At 41.8% G+C, this 7,378-nt stretch overlaps 1 protein-coding gene across 2 annotated transcripts in view; it reads left to right on the top strand.

The window, feature by feature from the left end:
- Window positions 1-1,948: 1,948 nt before the first annotated feature.
- GLI3 (GLI family zinc finger 3) overlaps window positions 1,949-7,378 on the top strand; it is a 192,929-nt gene continuing 187,499 nt past the window's right edge. For both annotated transcript variants that reach the window (XM_083188516.1, XM_083188514.1), the window contains exon 1: window positions 1,949-2,579. The gene's annotated coding sequence lies outside the window, so the exon portion shown is untranslated. The remainder of the gene's footprint in view (window positions 2,580-7,378) is intronic.

Raw genomic sequence — 7,378 nt, 5'->3', positions numbered from 1 at the left:
CATCAGCTCTGAGTGCAGGTTAATTCCATGGCAAAGAGCATGTTAACCCCTGGCAGAGAAAGTTAACCCCTGGCAGAGCATGTAAACCCATGGCAACAAACATTTTAACCCCTGGTAGAGCATGTTAACCCCTGGCAGAGCATGTTACTCCGGGCAGAGCATGTAACCCCTGGCAGAGCAGGTTAATCCCATGGCAAAGAGCATATTAACCCCTTGAAGAGAATATTAACCCCTGGCAGAGCATATAACTCCAGGCAGGGCATGTAAACCCATGGCAACAAGCATGTTAACCCCTGGTAGAGCATGTTAACCCCTGGCATCAAGCATGAAGCCCATAGCAATGAGCATTTAGGTAAGCGGAGCATAATATGTGAGGTATTATATGTAATAGACATTACAGTGTGTGGCATAATCAGCAATGAGCATTACGTTGTGTGGAATAATATATAATGGGCATTGTGGCATGTGGTAAAATATGTAATAGTTATTACGGTGTATGGCATAATGTTTACTGCCCACTACGGTGTGTGGCATATGGTGTAATGAGCATTATGGCATGTGGAATAATCAGGGGTTAAAGTGAGGGGGAACGAGGTGGAACTGAGTTCCACCACCCCTAATGGTGGGGTTGAACCAGAGCCGGATTAAGCCTTCGGGAGCCCGGGGCACTTTAGAAAGCGGGGACCGTCCTACTTGTCATTACTGGCTGCAAACTGCACAGGAGAATATTACACTGTCAAAACACAGAGTAATGGCAGTATAAACTTGGTCACTGGTCAACTGCAGTGGGGATTAATAAAAACAGTTAGTGTGCCTTGACTCCTGATGCTCAGCACCATTAATCAATGTCACATTGGCAGATAGGTGAAGCTGCAGCACTACCCCATTCCCATGCACAAAACTATTAGCTAAAAAAAAGAAAAAAAAAATAATAAAAAAAAATATATATATATATATATATATATATATATATTGTTTAAAAATACATGCCAACCACAGGGGGCCCCTAGTTAGAGGGGGGCCCAGGGGTACTGACCCCCTGTGCCCCCATTATAATCCGGCCCTGGGTGGAACATTTTAACCTCCACATTGGCCCTGCACAGTAATTCTAACAGAAAAGCATTCTAGTTTGCAGGGGCCTTACCACTGGCCCTGTCTCTGCCTAAGGGGGGGGGGGGGGGGGGGGGGGGGTAATTAGGTGGCATAGAGAAATGAGTTCCCCCACCTCTGCATGACCACTTTAAGCCCTGGTTATAATATGTAATGGGTGTGTGACATGTGTAATACTTATTACAGTGTAAATTTTTGTCTCTGTATCCACCTTGGAAGAAGTGGCATAACAAGGGTCCCTCCATGGGGGCCCCACAAGTTGCTGTACTGGAGCCCAGGATTTCTCTTGGCGGCCCTGCGGGGTCGCGGGGGGTCAGCGCGTAACTGCGCATGCACAGACATCCCCGGCTTCCGTCTCCGGGCATCGCAGGGACAGGGGCGGGCTCTTTTCGGAGCCCTGTCCCTGTCCCCTGGCCGGTAATACATTGGGGTGAAATTATCGCATTTTAAATGCAATCCTGGGTGATAACATTGTAAATGTGATCAATGGTAAATTTCCCTATTTGAAGTGTGTGTGTGTACAACATTTTTTCCAGCACAGGACACCACAATCTCTAGTTCTGGTACTGGACCATTACATATGATTACATGGCTAAAACTTCTGGCCACAGTAGGAACAACATGAAAATATAGATAGAGGTGTTAAGGAGAGGAAGAAGATAGATGAGTGAAGGAGGTGTCGACTTGTCATATGTCTTGTACAGACTTCCAGTGTACCGTGACTGCCAGTAATTCCAGCAGCAGCAGCAGCCGGGCAGGCTTCTAGTTATTCTCTCCCTTCTTTGACTCTTTTATCCCTCCCCGCCTAGCTGCGGTGGGAGTGTCCGCCCAGGGGTTCAGCGCTGAGTGGGAGACGGAATGCCCGGGAGGAGAGGGGTGGCGCCACACGTGTATGTCTCCCCTGCTCTGAGCTGCTGCTGCCGCTGTGCCTGGTCACCGGCGCTGCACACACACTGCTCCATTCACTGGCACGAACTACGCTCTGCCTGAGCCACGGGGGACAGATACACGCGCACAGCCCTCCTCCTCCCCCACCTCCTACTCTCCCTATCCCAACTTATGCCACTCCCTCCCCTATCTTTCCTGCTGGATTCATTCACTAGCGGAGGATGGAGGGGGGGAAATAAATGAGGCTCAGTAATAATGTCCTGTAGAGCCCAGAAGAGTCCAGCCCTGGTCACAAAGCCCCTAATCACAGCATCCCAGCCCAGGCACCCAATCCTGCCTGTATCACAGCAGCCCGGTCTGTGTGTGACCCTTGCTGCTGCTGCTGCACACTGACACTGGGAGCTGCCACTGGCTCTGCAAGTTGGGAGAGAAGCAGCAACATCTGTAAAACTTGGAGTGAGGGAGAAGGAGGAGGAGGAGGAAGCGCGGAGAGAGGAGGACGGGAAGGAGAGGAAGAGATGCCAGTGAGTGAGTGAGTGAGGGGAAGAAGAGTCCCACAGAGAAACTTAGGACCAGAACGTGTGAGTATGGGCTGCATGTGCCGGGTGGACACTTTGTTGCAGTGCTGCTGCTATTTGATCACATTGTATTACTCTGTAACACATGGGAGATGTCTGTATGTATCGGATAGGAGGGGACACATTACTCAGAAAGTGCTGCAGAGTAGGAGAAAGCTGAGTGAGTGCTCGATGAGCGGCTGCGTGTAGTGAGGCCGATGAGCTAGGGGGCATCACTTAGGTGCCACCCATGCCAGGGGCCCACTGTGCTGCTGGCTGATCCTGGGAGGTAGGATGACTTTTCTCCAAGTGTTTCATGTCTTTGTTTTACAATGTAACCCAGGGAAGGAAGGGGGGAGCTGGACTGCTGGGGACTGGGAACTGCTCATCTAAACTTTCTCTAGGAAGTTTATGGAAGCAGCTACATGCATGTGCTATGTTTAAGTGTGCAGGCGTACAGTACAGTACTATGTACACACACACACACACACACACACACACACACACACACACACACACACACACACACACACACACACACACACACACACACACACACACACACACACGTTTTGCACTTATGTTCTGCAATGCATGTATAAGGAAGTATGTGCACTTACATGTAACTATGCAGGAGCCATATCATAGGCACAGGCATATTTATTTACAGGTACAGATCTGGCATTGGTCACTATGTTGTTCTAGTTTGGAGCTAGTGCTGTAGGCGCGAAAATATCATTTTGGGACCCAATGATTGTATACTGCTGCAGCTCTGCACCCTCCCCCTTCTGCATGCACAGTGCTGGGCTTCTGTCCCGAGTCCTAGAGCTCTGCTGGAACTCTGTGCTGTAAGCCGCCCGGTACTCACATCTGGACGCAGCAGAGGGAGGGGAGCCACATGCACCGCTGCCCCTATCTGTGGTCTCTCCCTGCTCACTTATATTACAGAGTTGATGTGATTGGAAATGAACAGAAAGAACTTTGAAACTTGAGTTATGGGTTCTAGTGTTACAGATCAGGACTGCATTTGGTTAGAAACATAGAAATTCACGGCTGATAAGAACCACTTGGCCCTTCTAGTCTGCCTTAATATGTGTGTATTTAAAGTTTAGAGTAAGATCCCCCATCCCCCAGACCTGAAAAGACTAGTTCATATTCATGCTGGTCAGGTTGCATAGTTTAAGATGCGTGTTAAGAAGTTGTCATCTGTCATTCATCACAGTGTTTTTCTTATGTGTATGTTAGTGTGTGTGTGTGTGTGTGTGTGTGTGCGCGTGTGTTTGTGTTTTGCAATATATTACTTTTCTGTTCGCTTTATTCTTTGTTGCCTTTTTGTGTTTATTCTTTGTTGCCTTTTTGTGTTATAACTGCTGGATTTAGTGTCATTTTATTGAAAAACATTTTTTCTTTGTGGTTTGAGGGCCAGGCACTTTCTAGAGGGGGCAAACAAGGACTCTAGTCTAGATGAATCATGCCAGATACTCACTTTCTCCAAGAGGAGAGAGAGAGAGGGAAGAGAAAGAAGTAAAGTAAATACACAGTACACCACAAACTAGACTGGATTAACTGATCTACACCTTTTAAACAAATAGCTTGGAGAGACAGAAAGGGAGGCGAGCGGATACTGAGGTTTTGGTGGCATATGTACTTACTTTATTTACTCACATGATCTTTTCAAACAGCAGTGGATAACAAATGGAGTTTGGTGTGAAACCAATAAAAGTTCACACACTAGCAGATCCATAAAGTTTTAGCAGCCTTTGCCAGAAGAGGAGCACAGCATCGCTGTAGGAACATGGTTTTAGGGAATCTAGAACAGAATCAGACTCACTTTGGGAAATGATTTCTAAAACTTTTTGCTTCTACTCTATTTGTTTACAAAAGCATATTCAATTTGCAAGTTAAATTTGTTAGCGATAATTTGTTTTTAATTCTGATTTGCAATAGATTTTTATATACTGATCATCTATATTGGAGTGCTACTCTAATGAACAGAACAAGTTATTTCAGACAGAATTCATTAACTTCCATAACAGTGATTTAGAACTTTTACATTGTTTCTTTGTTTAACCCACCTAATAGTGTCCACATTTAAGAAGACAAACCTTGGTGTGTCCATTAAAAATCATCAGTCTTTCAGTTATGTTGTGTTTTGTTTAGCTGAAGGGGTTAAAGAAAATTAACAAACAATTTAAAGAGGGCGCCAGTCTCCTGTTTTCTTTCATTCTTTCTTTTTTTTTTTTGCATGGCCAGTCTTTGTAATTGGAAACATGAAATTCATTCATCTTCCAGGATTCATAGTTTTGTTTGTTATTTGGAGATTAATAATTTGAATGTAAAAAGCTTTGCACCCATAATTTCAATTTCCAGTTTTTTTCTTAATATAATTGCTTTATAATTTAGAAAAGGGGCCATACTGATTGATTTTATAATTATTTCATTTAGTTGCTTTATTAAAAATTAACAGTGGCCTTGCAGTTTCTAAATTAGCAGTGTCAAGATTATTTTGATGGAAGTTACAAGCAAACTAAAGACCCTCAAAGAATGTCTGAAACCCCAGGAAATTACTGAACTGACTAGACACTTGGGACATTACATATGATACAAGCCATGATAGTGAATTTGTTCTCTGTTTCGAAAAAATGGTTTGTTTTTACAAACATGGTGGATTGATATAAAACCACATTAATAACCATAATAATAATAATGATGATGATGATGATGATAATAAAATAAAAATAAATAATATATAACCGAGTTCTAGAACAAGCAGATGAATCCTATTCATGTTGTATCATATTTTTTTTAGTTATAATTATCGAAAATAATATTTAATGCATTACGAATTTTCCTTAAAATCACGACCAGGCCAAATGTTTCTTAAAACCAATTAACACTTCATTTAAAATCTAATTGTGATTTTACGTTCAAGGTCTTCGTATGAGTGGTTCATTGAGGCTTACATTTTTCTTTTTATATATGTATGTATGTATATATATATATATATATATATATATATATATATATATATATACATACATGCATACAGTACATTCAGTGTACAACAACGGTGTTGGTGATTTTATTAAATGCATGGACAACAGTGAAAGTGCGAAATGATTTTCTATCATGGTATACAATTCTCAAATCATACCCATATATAATACTCATATCCTTAACTTTGTGTCTTAGAATAGCATAACCAAATTTATAAATTTTGTTTGGAGCCATACTGTAGGTTTGAGTATGCAAGTAACAAACTTTAGTACCACATCCAAGTTTGGCTTGTTTAGACCAGTAAAATTCCTAATCAAGGCATACAGTATTTGTTAAGTGAAATGGATTTTTCAAAGCTGGAAAGCGGTTTAGGTGTGTGTGTTTGCTGTAGCATCCATTACATATGTCGGTCATGCGCTTTGTGTAAATTCCTGTTTAGCACCAAAGGGGTTAATTTAGTCCATTCTTTAAACTGTCAGTCATCACATTGTACTGCAACCCTATGAGCAACCGGATAGCTAATCCCTGGGCATTTAAAAAAAAAAAGACTAAGTAATAAAGTTGCAGAGTTGCGCAGTACTGGAGAGTTTAATTGGTTGGCATGTTGAAAGTGAAGAAAAAGCCCAATGTTTTTAGAACCCCCATAGCAGTAAAAGGTTAATCATGCAGAGAGGTCCTTTGCAGTCTTCCTCCCCTGCTGTCAAGACCCACAAGACATCACCCAATAGTCCTAACACTTCCTCATGTCCATTAAAGCTCTGAATATCTAAAAGAAAACAAAACAACAATACCCCCTGCCCTTCATGCATGAGAATTAACTTGCCTCTGCTTTAAACCTATACAATGGACAATACTGTATGTGAAAAAAACACTTAAACCAACAGGGTGCCAAATATAAACTTTCCCAATGCTTACATCAATCTTATCATCTTCCTTCTTTCTACAGGTATTCATAAAGGTCTGAGAAAAAAAAAAACCTTGTGTAGTTTAGCAAGGACTTTCAATGAAATTTTACACTTTGATGACCCCCCCCCCCTTTCTTCTCTTCCTGCATCTAACTTTGATATATTGACAGCAAAAGGAGCCTGCAAAGCTTTTATACAGCCTGAGCGGCAATGCTAAGCAGCAGTCAAACGTCTCCATGCATTTGTGTTTAAGTGCAGAAGAAATAGCATATCTGTGGGCAGCTGAGGTTCTTATCAGCTCCATAATCCCAAGTCCCTGAAAACCTTGAGGGCATGCCTCAGATCTCAGTGAAATCATTGTAAAGTTGCACAGTTTGCAGATTAAATATGCTATGTGTTCCTGGCCCCAACAGTTAGCCCAACAACAGTTAGCCCAATAAATTTACTAAGCTTTTAATAATCCTTTTCTGAAGATTTAAGGAGTCTGCAATAAGGGCCTTTCAATAATTCGAAGACATTTTATTTATATTATCCTTGGCAAAGGGGCCTGCCACATAAAAGATTTTAAATCGGCTATGTTATTATGCAAAATAAGGATATAAAAAGTTGTGATGAACTTATTTGCTTGGTTATATGTTTTCAGAAGAATGCTGTTATTACATATGCTCCTATCACAGCTGATTAGTGTAACCACTGCATAAGTGTAATGCAGAGAATGAAAGGATGCAGTTCACATCAACCGCAAAACCAGTCTCAAAAATACTCATATTCTGTGTTTTAACTTTAAACCCTGGCAGAGATAAAATGGTGGCATATAAAGTAGTAGCCAATCAGCTTCTACCTTACAATTTACAGGTTGTGTTTAAAAAATGACAGGTAAAAGCTGATTGGTTACTGGTTTATTTATTACAATTTTATAGC

The sequence above is a fragment of the Crinia signifera genome, chromosome 5 (assembly GCF_055691185.1).
Source record: "Crinia signifera chromosome 5, ASM5569118v1, whole genome shotgun sequence".
NCBI lineage: Eukaryota > Metazoa > Chordata > Amphibia > Anura > Myobatrachidae > Crinia > Crinia signifera.
This window is presented reverse-complemented; position numbering and strand designations above follow the sequence as displayed.